Source organism: Peromyscus maniculatus, chromosome 11 (assembly GCF_049852395.1).
Source record: "Peromyscus maniculatus bairdii isolate BWxNUB_F1_BW_parent chromosome 11, HU_Pman_BW_mat_3.1, whole genome shotgun sequence".
Taxonomy (NCBI): Eukaryota; Metazoa; Chordata; class Mammalia; order Rodentia; family Cricetidae; genus Peromyscus; species Peromyscus maniculatus.
In genome coordinates, this window is record NC_134862.1 from 41650673 (window position 1) to 41664255 (window position 13583).

Here is a 13583-nt window from a genome sequence, read left to right on the forward strand (position 1 = left end):
AGAAACCACAAGAAACCTCACTGGCTTGCTCAGTTTTCTTTCTTATACACCCCAGGACAACCTGCCGGGGCATGGCGTCACCACAGTGGGCTGGACCCTTCCATGTCAATCAATCTCCTGGAAGCCCATCTGATGTGAGGGTGGAGGGGGGGCGCATTTCTTCAGTTGAGATTTCCTGTTTCAAGATATGCCTAGGTTTGTGTCAAATTGACAAAAAAAGAAAAAAGAAAAAAAACCCACTGGCCTGGAGGACCAATAGGTGCCCTCAGGACCTGGGTCACCCTCTCTAGGGGAAGGTCCTGAGGGCCAGCAGCAGTCTGGGGTCCTCAAGTTCTCTGACCAGGCTGTGCTTCCTGGCTGAGGTCCTAAAGCAGAGCCTCGAAGTGCTTTCTTCACCTGTGATACAGCCACTTCAGATTATGCACCGGAACTTTGAGTGACTTTGCCTAGGACATGTACTTTGGAGTGTCATAGACTTGGGTTCTAATCCCGGCTCTGCCACAAAGTAGGTAAGTGGTCTGAGTCAATTCTTAACCTCTGTGGGACTCTATTTCCACATCTATATGAAATACGTACTTCCCAGATTTTTTGAGTTAATCCTCTCTCTCTCTCTCTCTCTCTCTCTCTCTCTCTCACACACACACACACACACACACACACACACCCTGATAAAGAGAGGCACAGACATAAACACTTTCTCTGGGGGGAGCAGCTGTGATCTGTTAACAGCTGTGATCTGTTAACAGCAGTCATCTCCCGGCAAACACGGAGCTGCTCCAAAACAGTTCTGAGTTCCCGTTTCCTCTGGGATGTGGATTCAGTGGAGTTTTTGAAGGTGACCAGGTCCTTTCCCATCCTCAGGTGGGAGCCAGCTGGGGTCAGGGGTCAGGAACTGTGAATAAAATACAAAGCAATTCTGGCTCTCCCGATGTCCCCAGCTGTGCGTCTGTCTGCCGCCAACTCCCTGCCAGATCTCCTCCACTTCCCATTCCCAAGCCCCCATGGGCTTCAGGCCCAGCCTGGGAGACCTCCTGGGCAAACCCTCAGCCTGTCAAGGACCTTCAACTCCGAAGCTGGCCTCCAGGGATTCCGGAGTCTCCATTGTTGTCCTTCTAGACTCTTGCAGCCCAGCCAACCCAAAGAAATGGCAGGGGTTTTGAAAGCCTCGGCATTCAAAATGGGCCACTCCTCTCCGGAAATGTTCCCCAACTCCGCTGAGAGCCTGCCAGGAGACTCGGTGACGGTGACGGCTGCTCTTGGCACACACAATAGACTGGGGTCAGAACAATGTCAAGGAGAGAAAACATCCGCCTGTCGCCTGCCCATGGGCTGCCGTCCTCCTGGGATACCCCTCACCCCTCGGCCAACGTGGGGCTCCCAGAGGAGGGAGGGGTGCACCTTGAGGCTAGAGGCCAGCTGTGGCCACCAGCAGGGCCAGCGCAGGCTGGATGCACAGCTAAACTTTCCCAGCTTGACAGCACTCGGAGCAGATGTGTGAGTCAGATTAGAAGTCAAATCTGCTTATCCTGTCTCCCCTGCCAGGCCCGGGGGCACTGCTCACAGCCCCGACACTGGACGGGATTAAAACCTAAGCCGGCGGAGGCACACAGAACAGTCCCAAGTACATGACTGAGGAAATCAGGGCTCAGCAGGTGGGCTTGCTTAATTCACCATGTACAGGGAGCTAATGCGCCAGATGTTTCCACAGTCACCGAAAGGAGTCATTCCATTTGCCTTCTCCGCCCTTGGAAAGGTTTTGAAGCAAAACTGGGCTACTGTGCATGAAATGCCTCAGTACTTAAAAGGAGTTACTTGGTCCTCAGGGGAAAGGCTCTCCTGAGGAAGAGCACAGCCAAGCAGAGCACATGCCCTCTGCAGCACAGGTAGATCAGTCCAAGAGAACACCAACAGGCGCTGAAACCCTGGGGACCAGGGCAGACCACACGAGATACAGAATTTCGAGATCATCTGGATTCAAGGGCTAGCAACGCTGTATCTTTAAATTGTGTTTAAATGGTGTGTATTTGGGTGGCCTTTGTCACAGTGGGCGAGTCCCATGGCCCTTGCTGGAGGATGTAACACCAGAGGGCTTCCTGGTGGAGGGGAGTTAGAGATGCGCTGGAGGGGTGGGGGAACAGCTCATGAGACACCAAAGCGCTCCCTTAGGCAGCACACGGAGTGAAAATGGAATGAGACGGAGAAGATTAACATGGCCCCCATGCAAGGGTGACACACAGACTCACGAAGCGTTCCGTGTTTTCTTCTAATTTTCTCTATGTGCATATTTATGTAGAAGTGAGTGTAAGCAGATGTCATGAAACTGAAAGGGGCCCATGAAGGGTTGGAAGGGGGAGGCTTTAATACAGTTCCTCATGTAGTGGTGACCCGTCCCCAACCATAAAACTATTTCATTGCCACTCCATAACTGTAATTTTGTTACTGTTTTGAATCATAATGTAAACATCTGTGTTTTCTGATGGTCTTAAGCAACCCCTGTGGAAGGGTCAGTCGACTCCCAAAGGGGTCACAACCCACTGGTTGAGAACCGCTGTCCTAGAGGGTATCAGCATGACAACACCAGCCATAGCAAATAATGTCACCCGCCTGGGAACAGTGGCCCAGGTCACAGTGCCAACTACTTGACATGCAGAGGCAAAAGTCAGAGCCTGGACAACATAGAGCTTGTCTCTAAAATAAATAACTAGCCCAACCCAGGTTCTTCCCCAAAGAAGAAGCCAATAGCTACACCTCTCTATCCATCCCACCTCCACTCCTAAGAAGCCCCAAATGTATCAACTCTTTCAGCACCCATGTCCACTTCCCAGTGATGTCGGCCCATGACTTAGCAGGTGTGGGCTACACAGCTAGAGCCAGGCAGGAGGACACCTGCCCCTGCTCCCTGCTGGACCGGAAGCTCCACAGACAGCCCTCCTCTTCCCCCAGCATCTCCCCAGTCCCCTGATTCTCTATCACCACTCCCAGATCCTGCCAGGCTGTCCTCAGTACCATGGGTAAATGTCACTCTGACTTAGCCCCGCCTATTCTTAAGAGCTCTGTCGCCTGTGGCTTTGGGATGGGGTTTTTGCCTCTTCTCATGAGGTTTCAGTCCTTGAGGGATGAGGAATTACCCATTAGTCATTGTTTGACAAGTTCCTGGCCTGTATATAGCTCATTGATAGGATAATTGGTAAGCATGTGTAGAGCCCTGGGTTCCATTCCCCCACACCACATAAATAATACAAATAAATTGCCAAAGACTTTCTTCTTTTGATGCAAAAGAAACTTTTGGTAAAGCCTGTATGTTCCTTTGAGGAGGACCTACTAGTCCCAGCTTCCGGGGTTCAGAGTTGCAAACTTAAGGCACCACAGCTTCAAACCCCTCTCCTATCCCCAATGCTGGGTCACTGTGGACATGTCACATGACCGCTCTGGGCCTTCATTGCCTTCTCTGGGAAACAGCCAATGATGGCGCTCTTCACAAACTCCTCACAAGGGCCCACACGGAGACCTCCATGCAGCAGTGGCTTTGCTGCCTCCACTCTGCATGTCACTGCCCCCTCCTTACACCGGGAACTCCAGCTTGCTCTCTTCCCAGGGGATCCCAGCCCAGGAATTACAACTGGAAATCACGTTCATTTTTCTTTCATTCTTCACCCATGACACGATCTCAGGAAGAATGTGTTAAGTAGAATCTACTTAAAATAATCTTGTGAGGGGCCTGGAGAGAGGGCTCAGGGGTTAAGAGCACTGGCTGCTCTTCCAGAGGTCCTGAGTTCAATTCCCAGCACCTACATGGTGCCTCACAACCATCTGTAATGAGATCTGGTGCCCTCTTCTGGCCTGCAGGGACACATGCAGGCAGAATACTGTATATGTAATAAATAAAATCTTTTTAAAAAATACCTTGTGAGGCTTCAAAAAATGACTTTAGAGATGAGCAGTAGTGACACACTCCTTTAATCCCATCTCTGAGAAGGCAGAGGCACACAGATCTCTGTGAGTTCTAGGCCAGCCTGGTCTATAAGGCAAGTTCCAGGACAGCCAGGGCTACACAGAGAAACCTTGTCTCGAAAGACCAACCACCACCACCACCCACAACAACAACAACAAAACTAAAACAGAGATGACTCTATCTGAGTTCTTTAATTTAAATTTTATTTTATGTGTATGAGTGTTTTACCTGCACGTATGTCTGTGCAGCACTTAACATGTCAGGTGCTTGTGGAAGCCAGAAGAGGGCAATCGATCCCCTGGAACAAGAGCTGCCACATAGGTACTAGGAATGGAACCTGGAGCCTATGGAAGGGCAGCCAGTGACCTTAACCACTGAGCTATATTGCCAGCCTTGGGTGTTTATTTGTTTGTTTTGTATTGTTTTCCTGGAGCTTTAAATGTGTCTGAAGTAAACAAAGGAAGAGAGTTCATGACAAAAAGCATTGGCTCACAGGTTACTCAGTGCAGCCTGGCTACCTTCTGAGGGCAGGAGTGCTCCATCCATAAGGGCATTTAAGCAGACTGGGGGACTGGTGAGAAGATGGACAGTTTGGGGGACATCACTCACTCTGACAGGTCACAACAGGTTCCTGAGGAAGGCAGCCAGGTCCACTTCTGGTTTGATTCTACCCCCCACCCACCCCCCTTCGTTTTGAGACAGAGTCTCACCATGTAGCCTTGGCTGGCCTTGAACTCATAGAGATCCATCCCTCAGCCTCTTGAGTACTGAGGTCAAAAGTGTGCTGCACCATGCCTGGCCTGACCCTGTTCCTTAAACTTCTCCCATTTGCTACACAGGGCAGCCAGGCACACCTGGCTGGTTAGACAGTTTCTAGGATTTCTCTAGTAAGACAGTCTCCAGAGCCTGGGGAGGGATATCTGGGGAGCTTTTTGTGCTTTTCCAAGTCCCTCCTCCCAGGACTTCAGGATGCAGCCAGCCGTTGGCTTTCAACTAAATGCCCTTTGAGGACCACGGATTAATCTGAGGTTCTGGGATTCCTGAAGCCAGAGTGTATGAGAGCAGGAGGCTGCCAGGGAGGAGCGAGAAGAAAGACCTGCTCTTTCTTCCTGCCTCAGGCAGACATCCTCAAGTGGCCACCTTCAGTCACCTGCCATTGCTGACGGAATCCAGTGGCCAGAGTCCCAGCCAGTCTGGATCTGCCAGCAACAGGCCTGCGCCTCCTACATGCTAGAATTACGGAGCTCACACACATCCACCTGCCTCTGCTGCCTCGATGCTGGATTAAAGGTGTGTGCCCCAACACCTGCTCAGAATCATTTTTACGGAAACATGAGTGTTAGAAAAATTTTTTTTGAGCCCAGCGTGTTAAAACACTAGAAGTTAAAAAATAAGTACAGAAATCTTTCCTTCTAGTCCGATCAAGGAGAAAGCAACTGTTTCAGAAATGACAAGCACGGCTCCAAGTGGGCGTTGCATCTGCGTTTCACAGACTTGAGCAGACATAAACAGGGGGAGCCGCTGTTGCAGGAGACTGCAACTGTCCCGCGGTAGCCGCCGCAGCCGCCGCTGCAGGTGTTTCCAGTCTCCTGAACTGAACGCGACTTCCACCTCCAGGCTCAAAGGTGTCTGAAAGTCTAAATGGATTACCATAAACAGGAAGCATCTGCTATACCGGGAACCTGTTGGAACCCACCTACCCTGCCAGGCCCCCCTTTCCGAGCAGCATGCTGGGGCCCCACACGGGAACCCACCTGCTCTGCCAAGCCCCGCCCCCAGGGGCCCCACTCCCTTGAGCTCAACCTCTTTAGACTTCACTGTGTTTTCTTGTTCCCCGCTCTATGCCCGCAGGTGTTCCTAGTCACAGAGAGGCTCTGGGGAGCTTCAGCACATGCTGCTGGCTGGCCGGTTAGCATCAGGAAGGGGCTGTGCCCACTCCTCAGCAAGGCGCCTTGTCCTGCTCCCTTTTGCATGCTCTGCGGTCTCACTAATCCATGGCCCACGTACCCGGAAGGGGCCACCTTCTCCAAGCCTTTGCACCTCTCGCCTGGATGTCCTTCCTACCCCTCTGCAGCACCTCTATCCCAGTGAGCCTTGGTCAGGCCCCTTGCATGCGCTGGGACTCAGTGCTCCCATCTCTATCATGAAAATGGGCCCTAGATGCCTCATTGTCCCGGAAGTGCTGGGCATGGAACTCATGCATGCCGAGCATGTGCTCTACCACTAACGTACAACCTCGGTTCCTGAAGATGGGCTCCAGGCGCCTTCAGAACGCCCTCCCAGTCTTGAATAGCTTGCCAACCTATCCCTATACTGGGCACGACCCCAGGGATTTGCACATGCTAGACAAGTATTCTACTGCTGAGCTACATTGCCTGCCCCACTTTAAAGCTTTTAACTTAATTTTTAATTAGCATGCAAAGTAACAGATGTCCTTATGACATTCTTTTCGTGTGCGCGCGCGTGTGGTGTATGTATGTACAGGTATTTGTTTGTGTATGGCACACGTGTCTTTACCAGATATCAACATCACCTTTGTCTCAATTGCTCTCACCTTGTTTTTTGAAGCAGGGTCTCTCACTGGATGTGGAGCTCTGTGATTGGCTACACTGGCTGGCCAATAAACTAGGGATGAGATTCTGCCTGTGGTTGTGGGTGTCCTGTGCACCCCACCCAGTGCTGATCCTGGCTTTTTACCTGAGTGGGAGAACCCAACTCAGGTCTTCAGGCGTATGCCACAGGCAGCTTACTGACTGGGCCACCTCTCAAGCTCTTACGGCACTTTTTTTTTAGGATTATTATTTTTGCTTCATATGTCTGGATGTCTGTGGAACATGTGCATGCAGTTCCTGCAGAGACCAGAAGAGGGCATCAGATTCCCCAGGAACTGGAGTTAGAGACAGTTGGGAGCGGCCATGTGGGTGCTGGGAATCAAACCTTGGTCCTCTGGAAGAGCAGCTGGTGCTCTTCACTGCTGAGCCGTCTCTCCACCCCCAGCCCCCATGGCATTTTCATACATGATTTGTTTTGGGTGCCCCCTCCACTTCCTCTCCCCACCTCCCGGCTTATACCATCCCACCCCCAGAATCCCCCTTCCCACTTTTACACCATGCATCTTCTATTATTCTCCTCCTACCTACGTGGCAGCTCTTGTTCCAGGGGATCTATTGCCCTCTTCTGGCTTCCACAAGCACCTGACATGTAAGTGCTGCACAGACACACGTGCAGGTAAAACACTCATACACATAAAATAAAATTTAAATTAAAGAACTCAGATAGAGTCATCTCTGTTTTAGTTTTGTTGTTGTTGTTGTGGGTGGTGGTGGTGGTTGGTCTTTTGAGACAAGGTTTCTCTGTGTAGCCCTGGCTGTCCTGGAACTTGCCTTATAGACCAGGCTGGCCTCAAACTCACAGAGATCTGTGTGCCTCTGCCTTCTCAGTGATGGGATTAAAGGCATGAGCCACCACTGCTCATCTCTAAAGTCATCTTTTGAAGCCTCACAAGGTATTTTTTAAAAAGATTTATTACATATACAGTGTTCTGCCTGCATGTGTCCCTGCAGGCCAGAAGAGGGCACCAGATGTCATTACAGATGGTTGTGAGCCACCATGTGGGTGCTGGGAATTGAACTCAGGACCTCTGGAAGAGCAGCCAGTGCTCTTAACCCCTGAGTCCTCTCTCCAGGCCCCTCACAAGTTATTTTAAGTAGATTCTACTTAACACATTCTTCCTGAGATCATGTCATGGGTGAAGAATGAAAGAAAAATGAACGTGATTTCCGGTTTTAATTCCTGGGCTGGGATCCCCTGGGAAGAGAGCAAGCTGGAGTTCCCGGTGTAAGAGGGGGCAGTGACATGCAGAGTGGAGGCAGCAAAGCCACTGCTGCATGGAGGTCTCCATGTGCGCGGCCCTTGTGAGGACTTTGTGAAGAGCGCCATCATTAGCTGTTTCCCAGAGAAGGCAATGAAGGCACAGAGCGGTCATGTGACATGCCCACACAGGAACATACAGGCTTTACCAAAAGTTTCTTTTGCATCAAAAGAAGAAATTCTTTGGTGATTTAATTGTATTATTTATGTGGTGTGGGGGAATGGAACCCAGGGCTCTACACATGCTTACCAATTATCCTATCAATGAGCTATATACAGGCCAGGAACTTGTCAAATAATGACTAATGGGTAATTCCTCATCCCTCAAGGACTGAAACCTCACAAGAAGAGGCAAAAACCCCATCCCAAAGCCACAGGTGACAGAGCTCTTGAGAATAGGCAGGGCTAAGTCAGAGTGACATTTACCCATGGTACTGAGGACAGCCTGGCAGGATCTGGGAGTGGTGACAGAGAATCAGGGAACTAGGGAGATGCTGGGGGAAGAGGAGGGCTGTCTGTGGAGCTTCCGGTCCAGCAGGGAGCAGGGGCAGGTGTCCTCCTGCCTGACTCTAGCTGTGTAGCCCACACCTACTAAGTCATGGGCCGACATCACTGGGAAGTGGACATGGGTGCTGAAAGGGTTGATACATTTGGGGCTTCTTAGGAGTGGAGGTGGGATGGATAGAGAGGTGTAGCTATTGGCTTCTTCTTTGGGGAAGAACCTGGGTAGGGCTATTTATTTATTTTAGAGACAAGCTCTATGTCGTCCAGGCTCTGACTTTTGCCTCTGCATGTCAAGTAGTTGGCACTGTGACCTGGGCCACTGCACCCAGGCGGGTGACATTATTTGCTATGGCTGGTGTTGTCATACTGATACCCTCTAGGACAGCGGTTCTCAACCAGTGGGTTGCGACCCCTTTGGGAGTTGACTGACCCTTCCACAGGGGTTGCTTAAGACCATCAGAAAACAGAGATGTTTACATTATGATTCATAACAGTAACAAAGTTACAGTTATGGAGTGGCAATGAAATAGTTTTATGGTTGGGGGCGGGTCACCACCACATGAGGAACTGTATTAAAGGGTCACAGCATTAGGAAGGCTGAGAAGCCCTGTGATGGAATCACCCGGGAAGACAAGCCTCCAGGCACACCTAGGATTAGATTACTTGAGGTGTGAGGACCCAGACCAAAAGTAACTTGGGCTGTATAAAAAGAAGATAGCCAGCCAAGCAAAAGCCTTCATCACCCTCTGCTTTGTGACTGTGGATGGAGGAGATGTGACTTCTGCTGTGTTGGACTGGTCCTTGAACTATGAGCTGCAATAAACCCTTTCTTCATTGATTTTCCTTTGTTAGGGTACTTTAAACAAGTACTTATTAATTACTATTATTACTACTGTGTGTGAGACAGGGGTGTGTGCTTGTGTGTATCTTATCATGGGAATGGGAATGGACAGAAGATTGATTATCACTGCTGTGACCAGCCTGACCACGTGGTTCTTAGGCCTTTGGAACTGGTTTGTGGGAGAAATGTGGAACAGCCTCGGAGTTTAGCTAAAAGGCCCTAGCATGGAGGAAGCGGAGCTTATGGGTCATTCTTGTGGGAGCTTGGAAGGCATGAATGGCGCCGAAACCCTGGCCATGGAGTCCTGGCTCCTGCGGTTTCTGAGGGGACAAAGACTGTATCAGCACAGCTGAGGGTCATTCGATATTCGGACCCAGAATCTGGTGTCTTTCTACCTGTGTCATGAAAATGTGGGTGAAATTGAATTTAAAGATAGTGGACCAGGAGCTGGAGAGATGGCTCAGAGGTTAAGGGCACTGACTGCTCTTCCAGAGGTCCTGAGTTCAATTCCCAGCAACCACATGGTGGCTCACAACCATCTACAATGAGATCTGGTGCCCTCTTCTGGCCTGCAGTCATACATGCTGTATACATAATAAATAAATAAATCTTAAAAAAAGATAGTGGACCAATCTGTTTGGCAGAGAACATCTCAAGAAGAGCTTCCAGTCAGGCACTGGGGAAACAGCTGTCATCGAGGTCAGCACCACTGCAGGGCAGCCTTCTGTCCTGCACTGGGACAATAAGAAAGGTGTCCTGAGGGCAGACCCCACCCACCCATCAGAGCTTCCATCCTGAGCTGATGGCCAAGCTTAGTAGCACTATCCACATGGTCCAGCTTTTGCAGGCATGAAAGGTGCCAATTCCAGAGCAAACTCCAAAAGGCACTCCATATATCCAGAAAGGAGCTCAAGATGGACCAGAGGATCTCTGGCAGTTAGATAAAAGCCAAAATTTCTCAGAAACTTGTGAAACCAGTTCCCATCTGCCGAAAGGAGCCATTTCTCTTACCCCTGGTGTAAGGGACATGTGGCGGCTGTGGCACCTTTCTGAATATCAATGCTCATGCTGACCTCCAGGTTCCCTCAGAATCACAAGCGGCTGCCACACATTTCAAAGTCCATGTTAGCATCCCAGCCCTTCTCACCTCCTCCCATACCCTAAACTCCCTCCAGCTCACGGGCTTCTCTACCCCGAGCCATTATAGCCTTGCTAGTCTCTATTTTTGCTAGTCTATCTATCTGTCTGTCTGTCTATCTATCTCTCTATCTCTATCTATCTACCTATCTACCTATCTATCTATCTATCTATCTATCTATCTATCTATCTATCTATCTATCTATCTATCTATCTATCTATCTATCTTGCTCTCTTATTCTCTCACTATGCTCTAGCCTCCATCTCTTGCTATCTCTATCTCCACTACTCTCTCCCACTTCCCTAGCTCTTGGCCATGTTCCGTCTACGTCTTTTCTGCTCTGGTTTCTCCAGATACCTCTGGATATCCCCCCCCCCCTTTTATCTACAATAAAAGTCTTAACCATATCATGGAACGGTCACATCGGCAGTTCCTTCACTGTGCCCCTTGCGCACAAGGGACAAGATTGGGGGAGCTGTGGGATCTTGCTCCATTGTTACAGAGAGCAGCCAGGACCAGGAGATGTGTGGCAGAGTCAAAGTTCCTGCTAGTCGACTGTGTGAAACTGTGAAGTGAAGCCTGAGTTGCTATGGAGATCACAGGCTCCTGGAAATGTGTGTAATGTGGGCTGTCCACCGAGGAAACCTATGTGTAGAGCTGGGCTGACTCAAGAGAGATGGAGGGGTGAAGGGCTACCCAACCCTTTAGGAGTCCAGTTGATTTCATTAGGAGCCCCAAGTGCCAGACATGGAGCTACAGGATTTGGTGGTTGTTGTTTGGGTTTGGGCATTTGTTCCGATCATTCCTTGCTGTGCCCGGGTTCCTCTCTTTCTGGATAGACATGCTGACTCTGTGCCATTATGTGTTAGAGATATGTAACATTTCTTATAAGAACTCACATGGGAGAGATTGCTTTGAGCCTCAGATGAGACTTGAACTTTAGACTTTTAAAAGGTCTTAAAATTATTAAAGACTGGAGGGCTTTTGAAGTTGAATTAAATGGTGGGTTTTTTTGTATTATAAAACTCATGAGATTATAGAAGGTTATGAGTTAAGTGATGTGTCTGTGTCAGCTTGGCAAAGGGGAGGCTTGTGGCAGGTGGTGTCAGCCTGGCATGATCTAGAACCGCATGGGAGACAAGCCTCCAGGCACACCTGTGATGGGTTATTCAGCCTCCGGCATGCCTGGCAGTGCCTGATAGGTTAATGGAGGAGGGAAAACCACCCTAAAAGTGGGCTTGGGTGCTGGACGGTCTCAGAAAGAGGAAGTGGGTCGCACACAAGCACTCATCCCTCTGCTTCCTGAGTGCGGGTGCCACGTGACCAGCTGCTTCGAGCTCCGTGGCCTTGGCCTTCCTGCCATGACGGCCGGTGTCAGTGAACCGTGAGCTGAAGCTGTCTCTCCCTTGAGTTCCCTCTGTCCGCGTATTTTATCACAGTAACGGGAGAAGAAACTGAGTCAGGCTGTGAGTGCCACAGTCACTTACTGGGTAGGGACCTAGCAACCCAGAGCTCGAGAGAAAGGCGGCCACAGAGGGACAAGAGCAAGCGTCTGAGGTGGAGGGAAGTGGCTGGGGGCGTCACGTCACGTCACGGTGCTAGTGCACGCTGGCCTGTCCGTCGGAGGAAGGTCAGCACACTCATCTGGAGCGAGCCACTGACCGCCAGCGGTGCGTGCCACCAGCCAGCGTCACCGCAGCTGGAACAGGAACAGGGCCCGCTGCCCTTTTACATGGATGAGGGGCAGTGGGCCCGGGGGACCCAAGGGAGGGACGGGTGAAGGTAGGGACACTTGACAGAGCAGGGCACAGTGACTTCTGGCCACTGGTGGGCTGGTTCCGCTTCGGCCTGGGTGTCTTGCTGTGAGTCTGGAGCACATGCTCTTCGGGACTTTTGCTGGACTATTCTCCCTGGCTGTGCACCCAGCTTCCCCCTTACTGTTCCTACCCCCACCCCCATCAGAGGCCTTTGACCTCACCAGCATGCCGGCCCTCACATATGCTGCTGCTGCTGCTGCTCCATCTTCCCCCGTTGGACTTCTGGCCAGTGTCCAGCTGGGCAAAGCTCATTTCCCTGCTTGCCCAACTGCTCTGTCCCCAGAGCCAAGCACACCGCCTGGCGCACAGAAATCTGTCTGAAGACAGGCCAGCTTGACCTGCGGGTCGGAGCTATCGGAATCCAGGAGGAGTATCTTGCACCTGGTGACTGTCCTGGTGCCCAGCCTGGGCCAGGGCACGGACGCTGTGACCAATGCCTATACTGATGATTTGCTTTGCATACAGAGGACTCAGAGGGTGTCGTGGAGTCTCATACCAGAAGCAAATGTCCAAACAAAGGTGAAAAGAAACGGACCACAAGCAGCCCAACCAAACACTTCGAGGAACTGATGAAGGGGACCAGGTCTCATAGCAGTACTGACAGGTGGCTGGCCACAGAGGCCAAGAGCAGTGAACAAGGGTGGTTTGCCAGGCGTCAGCCGGACCTGCAGCTCCAGGCTTCAGAGCAAGGTGTAGAAGCCCCCGCATCTTCCAGAACCTTCCTGTGGGGCCGCCTTTTGTGCGGCTGTGGGTGTAGAGACGTGAGTCTCACAGACATGAGTCTGCGAGGAGTCATCACGCCCAAGGAGCTGGTTTAGAAGGCTGACAGGGTCTAGGGATGGATTCCGAAGGAGAGGCCTGTGGTACCTGGAAGAGTGGGGCAGGGGAGAGCCAACCCTAGGTCCCATCAGTGGGAGCGGCTGACGGCAGCTGTTAAGTGGGCACGGGGGGGGGGGGGGGGGTCAGATGGGGCCCTGGGCGCTCCTGACCCAGGAACGAGGACAGTAAATGTGATGCCAGAGGGGACAATGACTCACCAGGGACACCAGCAGAAAGGCGTCTGTTTAGGAGAGCCGCACATCATCAGGAAACGACTTCTGGATACCCAGGAAACAGGGCTCCAGGGTCTGGGGCTGAGCCTGGTCCCTAGGGCACTAGCCCTGGCTCCTGGAGCCCACCAGGCCTGGCCGCTCATGGCTGGTCCCTCAGCCTTGCCTTGCTCCTGTATCCAGCTCTCCTCTCCAGAGCCAGCATCTCTCCCGGTACATGCAAACCTGGCATAAGCCTGACCTGCAGGGTCTAGCTCCCATCCCTCAGCATTATCGGCTTTCCTAGGGCGAAAGTTCCCTGACCCAGACACCCCTCCCTGTATCTCCACCACCACAGCCACAGCACAGGGACAGCTGCATAGGAAGACTCCGGAAGACGCAGGGGCTTCTGTTCACGGTGGGCCCACAGGGA

At 51.4% G+C, this 13583-nt stretch overlaps 1 non-coding gene across 1 annotated transcript; it reads left to right on the plus strand.

The window, feature by feature from the left end:
• The first annotated feature begins 2154 nt into the window (after window positions 1-2154).
• Window positions 2155-2261, plus strand: LOC143267912 (U6 spliceosomal RNA). Its single transcript, XR_013043573.1, has one exon. It is a non-coding gene; the product is annotated as a U6 spliceosomal RNA (small nuclear RNA).
• The last annotated feature ends 11322 nt before the right edge of the window (window positions 2262-13583 follow it).